The following is a 15,374-nucleotide window of genomic DNA, read 5'->3' as shown; positions in this document are numbered from 1 at the left end:
AGTAAAACAATTTGATATCGACCTTAAGATGTGGTTTCCACCGTGACAAAAGTATGTATTGTGTGAAAGTCCAAAACCACTGAGAATTAATTTTCACCTTCAGACAACAGTGTCTTTTTATAAGCTTTGCTGCCCCGTGTGAGGATCGAACTCACAACCTTCGGATTATGAGACTGACGCGCTGCCTGCTGCACCAACGAGGCACTTTTAAACATTAAGCTTAAAGAAAAAATATCGATAACGACCTTCAGATTTTGACAGTGACGTTGTAAGCACCGTGCCAAAATGTATGGTCTGAAAGTCCACATCACCTGAGAAAAAAACAATGATTTCATTCTAAAGTAAAAAATATAGATATCGACCTTAAGATGTGGTATCCACTGTGACAAAAGTATGTATTGTCTGAAAGTCCAAAACCACTGAGAATTAATTTTCAACTTCAGACAACACTGACTTTTTATAAGCTTTGCTGCCCCGTGTGAGGATCGAACTCACGACCTTCAGATTATGAGACTGACGCGCAAACTACTGCGCTAACGAAGCACATTTAACCAACAAATCGAAAGAAAAAAATATCGATACCGACCTTCACTTTTTGACAGTGACGTTGTAAGCACCGTGCCAAAATGTATGGTCTGAAAAACCACAACACCTGAGAAAAAAACAATGATTTCATTCTAAAGTAAAACAATTTGATATGGACCTCAAGATGTGGTTTCCACCGTGACAAAAGTATGTATTGTCTGAAAGTCCAAAACCACTGAGAATTAATTTTCACCTTCAGACAACACTGTCTTTTTATAAGCTTTGCTGCCCCGTGTGAGGATCGAACTCACGAACCTTCAGATTATGAGACTGACGCGCTGCCTGCTGCGCCAACGAGGCACTTTTAAACATTAAGCGTAAAGAAAAAATATCGATAACGACCTTCAGATTTTGACAGAGACGTTGTAAGCACCGTGCCAAAATGTATGGTCCGAAAGTCCACATCACCTGAGAAAAAAACTATGATTTCATTCTAAAGTAAAAAATATAGATATCGACCTTAAGATGTGGTATCCACTGTGACAAAAGTATGTATTGTCTGAAAGTCCAAAACCACTGAGAATTAATTTCATTCTAAAGTAAAAAATATAGATATCGACCTTAAGATGTGGTATCCACCGTGACAAAAGTATGTATTGTCTGAAAGTCCAAAACAGCTGAGAATTAATTGTCACTTCATCTTCAGACATCACTGTCTTTTTAAAAGCTTTGCTGCCCCGTGTGAGGATCGAACTCACAACCTTCAGATTATGAGACTGACGCGCTACCTACTGCGCTAACGAGGCACAGTTCATCAACAAATCGAAATAAAAAATTATCGATACCGACCTTCACTTGTTGACAGTGACGTTGTAAGCACCGTGCCAAAATGTATGGTCTGAAAAACCACAACACCTGAGAAAAAAACAATGATTTTATTCTAAAGTAAAAAATATAGATATGGACCTTAAGATGTCGTATCCACCGTGACAAAAGTATGTATTGTCTGAAAGTCCAAAACAACTGAGAATTAATTTTCACCTTCAGACAACAGTCTTTTTAAAAGCTTTGCTGACCCGTGTGAGGATCAAACTCACGACCTCAAGATTATGAGACTGACGCGCAGCCTGCTGCACCAACGAGGCACATTAAATCATTAAGTGTAAGAAAAAATATCGATACCGACCTTCAGATTTTGACAGTGACGTTGTAAGCACCGTGCCAAAATGTATGGTCTGAAAGTCCACAACACCTAAGAAAAAAACAATGATTTCATTCTAAAGTAAAAAATATAGATATCGATACCGACCTTCAGATTTTGACAGTGACGTCGTAAGCACCGTGCCAAAATGTATGGTCTGAAAGTCCACAACACCTAAGAAAAAAACAATGATTTCATTCTAAAGTAAAAAATATAGATATCGATACCGACCTTCACTTTTTGACAGTGACGTTGTAAGCACCGTGCCAAAATGTATGGTCTGAAAAACCACAACACCTGAGAAAAAAACAATGATTTCATTCTAAAGTAAAAAATATAGATATCGACCTTAAGATGTGGTATCCATCTTGACAAAAGTATGTATTGTTTGAAAGTCCAAAACATCTGAGAATTAATTGTCACTTCATCTTCAGACAACACTTTCTTTTTAAGAGACTTGCTGCCCCGTGTGAGGATCGAACTCACGACCTTCAGATTATGAGACTGACGCGCTGCCTGCTGCGCCAACGAGGAACATTTAAACGTTAAGCGTAAAGAAAAAATATCGATAACGACCTTCAGATTTTGACAGAGACGTTGTAAGCACTGTGCCAAAATGTATGGTCTGAAAGTCCACATCACCTGAGAAAAAAAACAATGATTTAATTCTAAAGTAAAAAATATAGATATCGACCTTAAGATGTGGTATCCACCGTGAGAAAAGTATGTATTGTCTGAAAGTCCAAAACCACTGAGAATTAATTTTCACTTCATCTTCAGACCACACTGTCTTTTTAAAAGCTTTGCTGCCCCGTGTGAGGATCGAACTCACGACCTTCAGATTATGAGACTGACGCGGTACCTACTACGCTAACGAGGAAGATTTAATCAGCAAATCGAAAGAAAAAATTATCGATACCGACCTTCACTTTTTGACAGTGACGTTGTAAGCACCGTGCCAAAATGTATGGTCTGAAAAACCACATTACCTGAGAAAAAAACTATGATTTCATTCTAAAGTAAAACAATTTGATATCGACCTTAAGATGTGGTTTCCACCGTGAAAAAAGTATGTATTGTCTGAAAGTCCAAAACAACTGAGAATTAATTTTCACCTTCAGACAACAGTCTTTTTATAAGCTTTGCTGACCCGTGTGACTGGTAGGAATAATGATTTTCTCTCCTTTGAAAATGATTCCGTTGATCTGTGATAGTTCATCACGATGGTTCCAGAATTCTGAGACGCTCTGAGGGCATTTTCTCCTCTCCTCAGGCCATCCATCCTGTATGACTTCCCTCAGCTGTGTGAGTTGTGAGTCCTTTTCTGTTTCTGCTTGGATCTCCTTCAGTTTCGTGTCACTAACTGGTAAGTTGCTGTACACAGTGTGCACTTGCATGTCCATGCCCTCACTGAGGCTGCTGTCCTTGTAGGTAAGAAACTTCCTGGAGAGTGTGTCTGCGACAGGGATGTCTTTGCCTGGACGGTGAGTGATTGTGAAGTCGTATTTTTGTAGTTGAAGGATCATTCTCTGTAGCCTTGGCGGGGCTGCAGCTAGTGGTTTCCTCATGATTGACTCAAGGGGCTTGTGGTCGGATTCCACAATGACTTGTCGTCCATATACGTACTGATGGAAACGTTTACATCCGAACAGAATGGCATAGAGCTCCTTTTCGATTTGAGCGTAGTTGATTTCACAGTCTGTGAGAGATTTGGAAGCGTAGCCGATGGGCTTTCCTTCTTGCAGTAGCACTGCACCTAGTCCATACTTCGACGCGTCCACTTGGAGTCTGAGCTCTTTGTTGGGGTCGTAGTAGGCAAGGATTGGTCCTGGTTCTCTCGTGATCAAGTCTTTCACATTCTGGAAAGCAATGTCGTGTTGCTTGTCCCAAAGAAACTCACTGGACTGCTTTAGCAGTTGACGCAGGGGTGCATTAGCATTGGAGAGGCTGGGTGCGAACTTGGCTAAGTAGTTGACCATGCCAAGCACTGTTTCCAGCTCTGCACGGTTCTTTGGTGGCTCCATTTCTTTTATGGCTGAGATCTTCTGTGGATCTGGCTTGATTCCATTCGCTGTGAGAAGATGTCCGAAGTAGCTGACCTCTGTAGCGCTGACTGTGCTCTTCTCGGGGTTGAGCCGGACTCCTCTCTCGCGGGACCTTTGCAGCATCGCGCGGAGGTTTCGGTCGTGCTCCTCTTTGGTTCGACCATAAACAAGGATGTCGTCCACAATTGCCACAACTCCGTCGAGGCCTTCATATACTTCGTCAATCTTTCGCTGAAACTCGTCTTGGGCTGAGATAATCCCAAAAGGCAGGCGACGGAACCTGTAGCGTCCAAACGGTGTGTTGAATGTTGTGAGCTTAGATGACTCTTCTGTGAGCTTGATAGCCCAGTAGCCTGATCTAGCGTCCATGACACTGAAGTAGTGTGCTCCCGCTAGCTTGTGCGTGATACCATCTAGCGTCGGTAAAGGGTAATGGGGCCGTTTGATAGCCTTGTTCAAGTCTCTTGGGTCGAGGCATACTCGGAGCTTGCCTGTGCGTGGTTTCTCCACCACCACTAACGCCCTTCAGATTTTGACAGTGACGTTGTAAGCACCGTGCCAAAATGTATGGTCTGAAAGTCGACATCACCTGAGAAAAAACAATGATTTCATTCTAAAGTAAAAAATATAGATATCGACCTTAAGATGTGGCATCCACCGTGACAAAAGTATGTATTGTCTGAAAGTCCAAAACCATTGAGAATTAATTTTCACTTCATCTTCAGACAACACTGTCTTTTTAAAATCTTTGCTGCCCCGTGTGAGGATCTAACTCACGACCTTCAGATTATGAGACTGACGCGCTGCCTGCTGCACCAACGAGGCACATTAAAGCATTAAGTGTAAGAAAAAATATCGATACCGACCTTCAGATTTTGACAGTGACGTTGTAAGCACCGTGCCAAAATGTATGGTCTGAAAGTCCACAACACCTGAGAAAAAAACTATGATTTCCTTCTAAAGTAAAAAATATAGATATCGATACCGACCTTCAGATTTTGACAGTGACGTTGTAAGCACCGTGCCAAAATGTATGAGACTGACGCGCTGCCTGCTGCACCAACGAGGCACATTAAAGCATTAAGTGTAAGAAAAAATATCGATACCGACCTTCAGATTTTGACAGTGACGTTGTAAGCACCGTGCCAAAATGTATGGTCTGAAAGTCCACAACACCTAAGAAAAAAACTATGATTTCCTTCTAAAGTAAAAAATATAGATATCGATACCGACCTTCAGATTTTGACAGTGACGTTGTAAGCACCGTGCCAAAATGTATGGTCTGAAAAACCACAACACCTGAGAAAAAAACTATGATTTCATTCTAAAGTAAAAATATAGATATCGACCTTAAGATGTGGTATCCACTGTGACAAAAGTATGTATTGTCTGGAAGTCCAAAACCACTGAGAATTAATTTTCACTTCATCTTCAGACAACACTTTCTTATTAAAAGCTTTCCTGCCCCGTGTGAGGATCAAACTCACGACCTTCAGATAATGAGACTGACGCGCTACCTACTGCGCTAACGAGGCACATTTAATCAACAAATCGAAAGAAAAATTATCAATACCGACCTTCACTTTTTGACAGTGACGTTGTAAGCACCGTGCCAAAATGTATGGTCTGAAAAACCACAACACCTGAGAAAAAAACGATGATTTCATTCTAAAGTAAAACAATTTGATATCGACCTTAAGATGTGGTTTCCACCGTGACAAAAGTATGTATTGTCTGAAAGTCCAAAACCACTGAGAATTAATTTTCACCTTCAGACAACACTGTCTTTTTATAAGCTTTGCTGCCCCGTGTGAGGATCGAACTCACGACCTTAAGATTATGAGACTGACGCACTGCCTGCTGCGCCAACGAGGCACTTCTAAACATTAAGCGTAAAGAAAAAATATCGATAACGACCTTCAGATTTTGACAGTGACGTTGTAAGCACCGTGCCAAAATGTATGGTCTGAAAGTCCACAACACCTGAGAAAAAAACTATGATTTCCTTCTAAAGTAAAAAATATAGATATCGATACCGACCTTCAGATTTTGACAGTGACGTTGTAAGCACCGTGGCAAAATGTATGGTCTGAAAGTCCACAACACCTAAGAAATAAACAATGATTTCATTCTAAAGTAAAAAATATAGATATCGATACCGACCTTCAGATTTTGACAGTGACGTTGTAAGCACCGTGACAAAAGTATGTATCGTCTGAACGTCCAATACCACTGAGAATTAATTTTCACTTCATCTTCAGAAAACACTGTTTTTTTAAAAGCTTTGCTGCCCGGTGTGAGGATGGAACTGACGAACTTCAGATTATGAGACTGACGCGCTGCCTGCTGCGCCAACGAGGCACTTCTAAACATTAAGCGTAAAGAAAAAATATCGATAACGACCTTCAGATTTTGACATTGACGTTGTAAGCACCGTGCCAAAATGTATGGTCTGAAAGTCCACATCACCTGAGAAAAAAACAATGATTTCATTCTAAAGTAAAAAATATAGATATCGACCTTAAGATGTGGTATCCACTGTGACAAAAGTATGTATTGTCTGAAAGTCCAAAACCACTGAGAATTAATTTTCCCTTCATTTTCAGACAACACTTTCTTATTAAAAGATTTGCTGCCCCGTGTGAGGATCGAACTCACGACCTTCAAATTACGAGACTGAGGCGCTGCCTGCTGCGCCAACGAGGAACTTCTAAACATTAAGCGTAAAGAAAAAATATCGATAACGACCTTCAGATTTTGACAGTGACGTTGTAAGCACCGTGCCAAAATGTATGGTCTGAAAGTCCACATCACCTGAGAAAAATACTATGATTTCATTCTAAAGTAAAAAATATAGATATCGACCTTAAGATGTGGTATCCACTGTGACAAAAGTATGTATTGTCTGAAAGTCCAAAACAACTGAGAATTAATTTTCACTTCATCTTCGGACAACACTGTCTTTTTAAAAGCTTTGCTGCCCCGTGTGAGGATCGAACTCACGACCTTCAGATTATGAGACTGACGCGCTACCTACTGCGCTAACGAAGAAAATTTAATCAACAAATCGAAAGAAAAAAATATCGATACCGACCTTCAGATTTTGACAGTGACGTTGTAAGCACCGTGCCAAAATGTATGGTCTGAAAGTCCACAACACCTAAGAAATAAACAATGATTTCATTCTAAAGTAAAAAATATTGATATCGATACCGACCTTCAGATTTTGACAGTGACGTTGTAAGCACCGTGACAAAAGTATGTATCGTCTGAACGTCCAATACCACTGAGAATTAATTTTCACTTCATCTTCAGAAAACACTGTTTTTTTAAAAGCTTTGCTGCCCGGTGTGAGGATCGAACTGACGAACTTCAGATTATGAGACGACGCGCTGCCTGCTGCACCAACGAGGCACTTTAAAACATTAAGCGCAAAGAAAAAATATCGATAACGACCTTCAGATTTTGACAGAGACGTTGTAAGCACCGTGCCAAAATGTATGGTCTGAAAGTCCACATCACCTGAGAAAAAAACAATGATTTCATTCTAAAGTAAAAAATATAGATATCGACCTTAAGATGTGGTATCCACTGTGACAAAAGTATGTATTGTCTGGAAGTCCAAAACCACTGAGAATTAATTTTCACTTCATCTTCAGACAACACTTTCTTATTAAAAGCTTTCCTGCCCCGTGTGAGGATCAAACTCACGACCTTCAGATAATGAGACTGACGCGCTACCTACTGCGCTAACGAGGCACATTTAATCAACAAATCGAAAGAAAAAATTATCAATACCGACCTTCACTTTTTGACAGTGACGTTGTAAGCACCGTGCCAAAATGTATGGTCTGAAAAACCACAACACCTGAGAAAAAAAACGATGATTTCATTCTAAAGTAAAACAATTTGATATCGACCTTAAGATGTGGTTTCCACCGTGACAAAAGTATGTATTGTCTGAAAGTCCAAAACCACTGAGAATTAATTTTCACCTTCAGACAACACTGTCTTTTTATAAGCTTTGCTGCCCCGTGTGAGGATCGAACTCACGACCTTAAGATTATGAGACTGACGCACTGCCTGCTGCGCCAACGAGGCACTTCTAAACATTAAGCGTAAAGAAAAAATATCGATAACGACCTTCAGATTTTGACAGTGACGTTGTAAGCACCGTGCCAAAATGTATGGTCTGAAAGTCCACAACACCTGAGAAAAAAACTATGATTTCCTTCTAAAGTAAAAAATATAGATATCGATACCGACCTTCAGATTTTGACAGTGACGTTGTAAGCACCGTGCCAAAATGTATGAGACTGACGCGCTGCCTGCTGCACCAACGAGGCACATTAAATCATTAAGTGTAAGAAAAATATCGATACCGACCTTCAGATTTTGACAGTGACGTTGTAAGCACCGTGGCAAAATGTATGGTCTGAAAGTCCACAACACCTAAGAAATAAACAATGATTTCATTCTAAAGTAAAAAATATAGATATCGATACCGACCTTCAGATTTTGACAGTGACGTTGTAAGCACCGTGACAAAAGTATGTATCGTCTGAACGTCCAATACCACTGAGAATTAATTTTCACTTCATCTTCAGAAAACACTGTTTTTTTAAAAGCTTTGCTGCCCGGTGTGAGGATGGAACTGACGAACTTCAGATTATGAGACTGACGCGCTGCCTGCTGCACCAACGAGGCACTTTTAAACATTAAGCGTAAAGAAAAAATATCGATAACGACCTTCAGATTTAGACAGAGACGTTGTAAGCACCGTGCCAAAATGTATGGTCTGAAAGTCCACATCACCTGAGAAAAAAACAATGATTTCATTCTAAAGTAAAAAATATAGATATCGACCTTAAGATGTGGTATCCACTGTGACAAAAGTATGTATTGTCTGGAAGTCCAAAACCACTGAGAATTAATTTTCACTTCATCTTCAGACAACACTTTCTTATTAAAAGCTTTGCTGCCCCGTGTGAGGATCGAACTCACGACCTTCAGATTATGAGAGTGACGCGCTACCTACTGCGCTAACGAGGCACATTTAATCAACAAATCGAAAGAAAAAATTATCAATACCGACCTTCACTTTTTGACAGTGACGTTGTAAGCACCGTGCCAAAATGTATGGTCTGAAAAACCACAACACCTGAGAAAAAAACAATGATTTCATTCTAAAGTAAAACAATTTGATATCGACCTTAAGATGTGGTTTCCACCGTGACAAAAGTATGTATTGTCTGAAAGTCCAAAAACACTGAGAATTATTTTTCACCTTCAGACAACACTGTCTTTTTATAAGCTTTGCTGCCCCGTTGAGGATCGAGCTCACGACCTTCAGATTATGAGACTGACGCGCTGCCTGCTGCGCCAACGAGGCACTTCTAAACATTAAGCGTAAAGAAAAAATATCGATAACGACCTTCAGATTTTGACATTGACGTTGTAAGCACCGTGCCAAAATGTATGGTCTGAAAGTCCACATCACCTGAGAAAAAAACAATGATTTCATTCTAAAGTAAAAAATATAGATATCGACCTTAAGATGTGGTATCCACTGTGACAAAAGTATGTATTGTCTGAAAGTCCAAAACCACTGAGAATTAATTTTCCCTTCATTTTCAGACAACACTTTCTTATTAAAAGATTTGCTGCCCCGTGTGAGGATCGAACTCACGACCTTCAAATTACGAGACTGAGGCGCTGCCTGCTGCGCCAACGAGGAACTTCTAAACATTAAGCGTAAAGAAAAAATATCGATAACGACCTTCAGATTTTGACAGTGACGTTGTAAGCACCGTGCCAAAATGTATGGTCTGAAAGTCCACATCACCTGAGAAAAATACTATGATTTCATTCTAAAGTAAAAAATATAGATATCGACCTTAAGATGTGGTATCCACTGTGACAAATGTATGTATTGTCTGAAAGTCCAAAACAACTGAGAATTAATTTTCACTTCATCTTCGGACAACACTGTCTTTTTAAAAGCTTTGCTGCCCCGTGTGAGGATCGAACTCACGACCTTCAGATTATGAGACTGACGCGCTACCTACTGCGCTAACGAAGAAAATTTAATCAACAAATCGAAAGAAAAAAATATCGATACCGACCTTCAGATTTTGACAGTGACGTTGTAAGCACCGTGCCAAAATGTATGGTCTGAAAGTCCACAACACCTAAGAAATAAACAATGATTTCATTCTAAAGTAAAAAATATAGATATCGATACCGACCTTCAGATTTTGACAGTGACGTTGTAAGCACCGTGACAAAAGTATGTATCGTCTGAACGTCCAATACCACTGAGAATTAATTTTCACTTCATCTTCAGAAAACACTGTTTTTTTAAAAGCTTTGCTGCCCGGTGTGAGGATCGAACTGACGAACTTCAGATTATGAGACGACGCGCTGCCTGCTGCACCAACGAGGCACTTTTAAACATTAAGCGTAAAGAAAAAATATCGATAACGACCTTCAGATTTTGACAGAGACGTTGTAAGCACCGTGCCAAAATGTATGGTCTGAAAGTCCACATCACCTGAGAAAAAAACAATGATTTCATTCTAAAGTAAAAAATATAGATATCGACCTTAAGATGTGGTATCCACTGTGACAAAAGTATGTATTGTCTGGAAGTCCAAAACCACTGAGAATTAATTTTCACTTCATCTTCAGACAACACTTTCTTATTAAAAGCTTTCCTGCCCCGTGTGAGGATCAAACTCACGACCTTCAGATAATGAGACTGACGCGCTACCTACTGCGCTAACGAGGCACATTTAATCAACAAATCGAAAGCAAAAATTATCAATACCGACCTTCACTTTTTGACAGTGACGTTGTAAGCACCGTGCCAAAATGTATGGTCTGAAAAACCACAACACCTGAGAAAAAAACGATGATTTCATTCTAAAGTAAAACAATTTGATATCGACCTTAAGATGTGGTTTCCACCGTGACAAAAGTATGTATTGTCTGAAAGTCCAAAACCACTGAGAATTAATTTTCACCTTCAGACAACACTGTCTTTTTATAAGCTTTGCTGCCCCGTGTGAGGATCGAACTCAAACCTTAAGATTATGAGACTGACGCACTGCCTGCTGCGCCAACGAGGCACTTCTAAACATTAAGCGTAAAGAAAAAATATCGATAACGACCTTCAGATTTTGACAGTGACGTTGTAAGCACCGTGCCAAAATGTATGGTCTGAAAGTCCACAACACCTGAGAAAAAAACTATGATTTCCTTCTAAAGTAAAAAATATAGATATCGATACCGACCTTCAGATTTTGACAGTGACGTTGTAAGCACCGTGCCAAAATGTATGAGACTGACGCGCTGCCTGCTGCACCAACGAGGCACATTAAATCATTAAGTGTAAGAAAAAATATCGATACCGACCTTCAGATTTTGACAGTGACGTTGTAAGCACCGTGGCAAAATGTATGGTCTGAAAGTCCACAACACCTAAGAAATAAACAATGATTTCATTCTAAAGTAAAAAATATAGATATCGATACCGACCTTCAGATTTTGACAGTGACGTTGTAAGCACCGTGACAAAAGTATGTATCGTCTGAACGTCCAATACCACTGAGAATTAATTTTCACTTCATCTTCAGAAAACACTGTTTTTTTAAAAGCTTTGCTGCCCGGATGGAACTGACGAACTTCAGATTATGAGACTGACGCGCTGCCTGCTGCACCAACGAGGCACTTTTAAACATTAAGCGTAAAGAAAAAATATCGATAACGACCTTCAGATTTAGACAGAGACGTTGTAAGCACCGTGCCAAAATGTATGGTCTGAAAGTCCACATCACCTGAGAAAAAAACAATGATTTCATTCTAAAGTAAAAAATATAGATATCGACCTTAAGATGTGGTATCCACTGTGACAAAAGTATGTATTGTCTGGAAGTCCAAAACCACTGAGAATTAATTTTCACTTCATCTTCAGACAACACTTTCTTATTAAAAGCTTTGCTGCCCCGTGTGAGGATCGAACTCACGACCTTCAGATTATGAGAGTGACGCGCTACCTACTGCGCTAACGAGGCACATTTAATCAACAAATCGAAAAAAAAATTATCAATACCGACCTTCACTTTTTGACAGTGACGTTGTAAGCACCGTGCCAAAATGTATGGTCTGAAAAACCACAACACCTGAGAAAAAAACAATGATTTCATTCTAAAGTAAAACAATTTGATATCGACCTTAAGATGTGGTTTCCACCGTGACAAAAGTATGTATTGTCTGAAAGTCCAAAAACACTGAGAATTATTTTTCACCTTCAGACAACACTGTCTTTTTATAAGCTTTGCTGCCCCGTTGAGGATCGAGCTCACGACCTTCAGATTATGAGACTGACGCGCTGCCTGCTGCGCCAACGAGGCACTTCTAAACATTAAGCGTAAAGAAAAAATATCGATAACGACCTTCAGATTTTGACATTGACGTTGTAAGCACCGTGCCAAAATGTATGGTCTGAAAGTCCACATCACCTGAGAAAAAAACAATGATTTCATTCTAAAGTAAAAAATATAGATATCGACCTTAAGATGTGGTATCCACTGTGACAAAAGTATGTATTGTCTGAAAGTCCAAAACCACTGAGAATTAATTTTCCCTTCATTTTCAGACAACACTTTCTTATTAAAAGATTTGCTGCCCCGTGTGAGGATCGAACTCACGACCTTCAAATTACGAGACTGAGGCGCTGCCTGCTGCGCCAACGAGGAACTTCTAAACATTAAGCGTAAAGAAAAAATATCGATAACGACCTTCAGATTTTGACAGTGACGTTGTAAGCACCGTGCCAAAATGTATGGTCTGAAAGTCCACATCACCTGAGAAAAATACTATGATTTCATTCTAAAGTAAAAAATATAGATATCGACCTTAAGATGTGGTATCCACTGTGACAAAAGTATGTATTGTCTGAAAGTCCAAAACAACTGAGAATTAATTTTCACTTCATCTTCGGACAACACTGTCTTTTTAAAAGCTTTGCTGCCCCGTGTGAGGATCGAACTCACGACCTTCAGATTATGAGACTGACGCGCTACCTACTGCGCTAACGAAGAAAATTTAATCAACAAATCGAAAGAAAAAAATATCGATACCGACCTTCAGATTTTGACAGTGACGTTGTAAGCACCGTGCCAAAATGTATGGTCTGAAAGTCCACAACACCTAAGAAATAAACAATGATTTCATTCTAAAGTAAAAAATATAGATATCGATACCGACCTTCAGATTTTGACAGTGACGTTGTAAGCACCGTGACAAAAGTATGTATCGTCTGAACGTCCAATACCACTGAGAATTAATTTTCACTTCATCTTCAGAAAACACTGTTTTTTTAAAAGCTTTGCTGCCCGGTGTGAGGATGGAACTGACGAACTTCAGATTATGAGACTGACGCGCTGCCTGCTGCACCAACGAGGCACTTTTAAACATTAAGCGTAAAGAAAAAATATCGATAACGACCTTCAGATTTAGACAGAGACGTTGTAAGCACCGTGCCAAAATGTATGGTCTGAAAGTCCACATCACCTGAGAAAAAAACAATGATTTCATTCTAAAGTAAAAAATATAGATATCGACCTTAAGATGTGGTATCCACTGTGACAAAAGTATGTATTGTCTGGAAGTCCAAAACCACTGAGAATTAATTTTCACTTCATCTTCAGACAACACTTTCTTATTAAAAGCTTTGCTGCCCCGTGTGAGGATCGAACTCACGACCTTCAGATTATGAGAGTGACGCGCTACCTACTGCGCTAACGAGGCACATTTAATCAACAAATCGAAAAAAAAAATTATCAATACCGAACTTCACTTTTTGACAGTGACGTTGTAAGCACCGTGCCAAAATGTATGGTCTGAAAAACCACAACACCTGAGAAAAAAACAATGATTTCATTCTAAAGTAAAACAATTTGATATCGACCTTAAGATGTGGTTTCCACCGTGACAAAAGTATGTATTGTCTGAAAGTCCAAAAACACTGAGAATTATTTTTCACCTTCAGACAACACTGTCTTTTTATAAGCTTTGCTGCCCCGTTGAGGATCGAGCTCACGACCTTCAGATTATGAGACTGACGCGCTGCCTGCTGCGCCAACGAGGCACTTCTAAACATTAAGCGTAAAGAAAAAATATCGATAACGACCTTCAGATTTTGACATTGACGTTGTAAGCACCGTGCCAAAATGTATGGTCTGAAAGTCCACATCACCTGAGAAAAAAACAATGATTTCATTCTAAAGTAAAAAATATAGATATCGACCTTAAGATGTGGTATCCACTGTGACAAAAGTATGTATTGTCTGAAAGTCCAAAACCACTGAGAATTAATTTTCCCTTCATTTTCAGACAACACTTTCTTATTAAAAGATTTGCTGCCCCGTGTGAGGATCGAACTCACGACCTTCAAATTACGAGACTGAGGCGCTGCCTGCTGCGCCAACGAGGAACTTCTAAACATTAAGCGTAAAGAAAAAATATCGATAACGACCTTCAGATTTTGACAGTGACGTTGTAAGCACCGTGCCAAAATGTATGGTCTGAAAGTCCACATCACCTGAGAAAAATACTATGATTTCATTCTAAAGTAAAAAATATAGATATCGACCTTAAGATGTGGTATCCACTGTGACAAAAGTATGTATTGTCTGAAAGTCCAAAACAACTGAGAATTAATTTTCACTTCATCTTCGGACAACACTGTCTTTTTAAAAGCTTTGCTGCCCCGTGTGAGGATCGAACTCACGACCTTCAGATTATGAGACTGACGCGCTACCTACTGCGCTAACGAAGAAAATTTAATCAACAAATCGAAAGAAAAAATATCGATACCGACCTTCAGATTTTGACAGTGACGTTGTAAGCACCGTGCCAAAATGTATGGTCTGAAAGTCCACAACACCTAAGAAATAAACAATGATTTCATTCTAAAGTAAAAAATATAGATATCGATACCGACCTTCAGATTTTGACAGTGACGTTGTAAGCACCGTGACAAAAGTATGTATCGTCTGAACGTCCAATACCACTGAGAATTAATTTTCACTTCATCTTCAGAAAACACTGTTTTTTTAAAAGCTTTGCTGCCCGGTGTGAGGATCGAACTGACGAACTTCAGATTATGAGACGACGCGCTGCCTGCTGCACCAACGAGGCACTTTTAAACATTAAGCGTAAAGAAAAAATATCGATAACGACCTTCAGATTTTGACAGAGACGTTGTAAGCACCGTGCCAAAATGTATGGTCTGAAAGTCCACATCACCTGAGAAAAAAACAATGATTTCATTCTAAAGTAAAAAATATAGAAATCGACCTTAAGATGTGGTATCCACTGTGTCAAAAGTATGTATTGTCTGAAAGTCCAAAACCACTGAGAATTAATTTTTCCTTCATTTTCAGACAACACTTTCTTATTAAAACCTTTGCTGCCCCGTGTGAGGATCGTAGTCGCGACCTTCAGATTATGAGACTGACGCGCTACCTACTGCGCTAACGAAGCACATTTAATCAAGAAATCGAAAGAAAAAATTATCGATACCGACCTTCAGTTTT

The 15,374-nt window shown here is 39.5% G+C and overlaps 5 non-coding genes across 5 annotated transcripts; all 5 read right to left on the bottom strand.

Moving 5' to 3' along the window:
* Window positions 1-1,258: 1,258 nt before the first annotated feature.
* Window positions 1,259-1,331, bottom strand: trnam-cau (transfer RNA methionine (anticodon CAU)). The gene has a single exon. It is a non-coding gene; the product is annotated as a tRNA-Met (tRNA).
* Window positions 1,332-6,404: 5,073 nt separating this feature from the next.
* Window positions 6,405-6,477, bottom strand: trnat-cgu (transfer RNA threonine (anticodon CGU)). Its single transcript has one exon. It is a non-coding gene; the product is annotated as a tRNA-Thr (tRNA).
* A 2,958-nt stretch (window positions 6,478-9,435) lies between these two features.
* trnat-cgu (transfer RNA threonine (anticodon CGU)) lies at window positions 9,436-9,508 on the bottom strand. Its single transcript has one exon. It is a non-coding gene; the product is annotated as a tRNA-Thr (tRNA).
* Window positions 9,509-12,457: 2,949 nt separating this feature from the next.
* On the bottom strand, window positions 12,458-12,530 carry trnat-cgu (transfer RNA threonine (anticodon CGU)). Its single transcript has one exon. It is a non-coding gene; the product is annotated as a tRNA-Thr (tRNA).
* A 1,666-nt stretch (window positions 12,531-14,196) lies between these two features.
* Window positions 14,197-14,269, bottom strand: trnat-cgu (transfer RNA threonine (anticodon CGU)). Its single transcript has one exon. It is a non-coding gene; the product is annotated as a tRNA-Thr (tRNA).
* Between the last annotated feature and the right edge of the window lie 1,105 nt (window positions 14,270-15,374).

This window comes from Salmo salar, chromosome ssa02, assembly GCF_905237065.1.
Source record: "Salmo salar chromosome ssa02, Ssal_v3.1, whole genome shotgun sequence".
Taxonomy (NCBI): Eukaryota; Metazoa; Chordata; class Actinopteri; order Salmoniformes; family Salmonidae; genus Salmo; species Salmo salar.
Note: the sequence above shows the minus strand (reverse complement) of the source record. Positions and strands in the feature narration are given on the sequence as shown.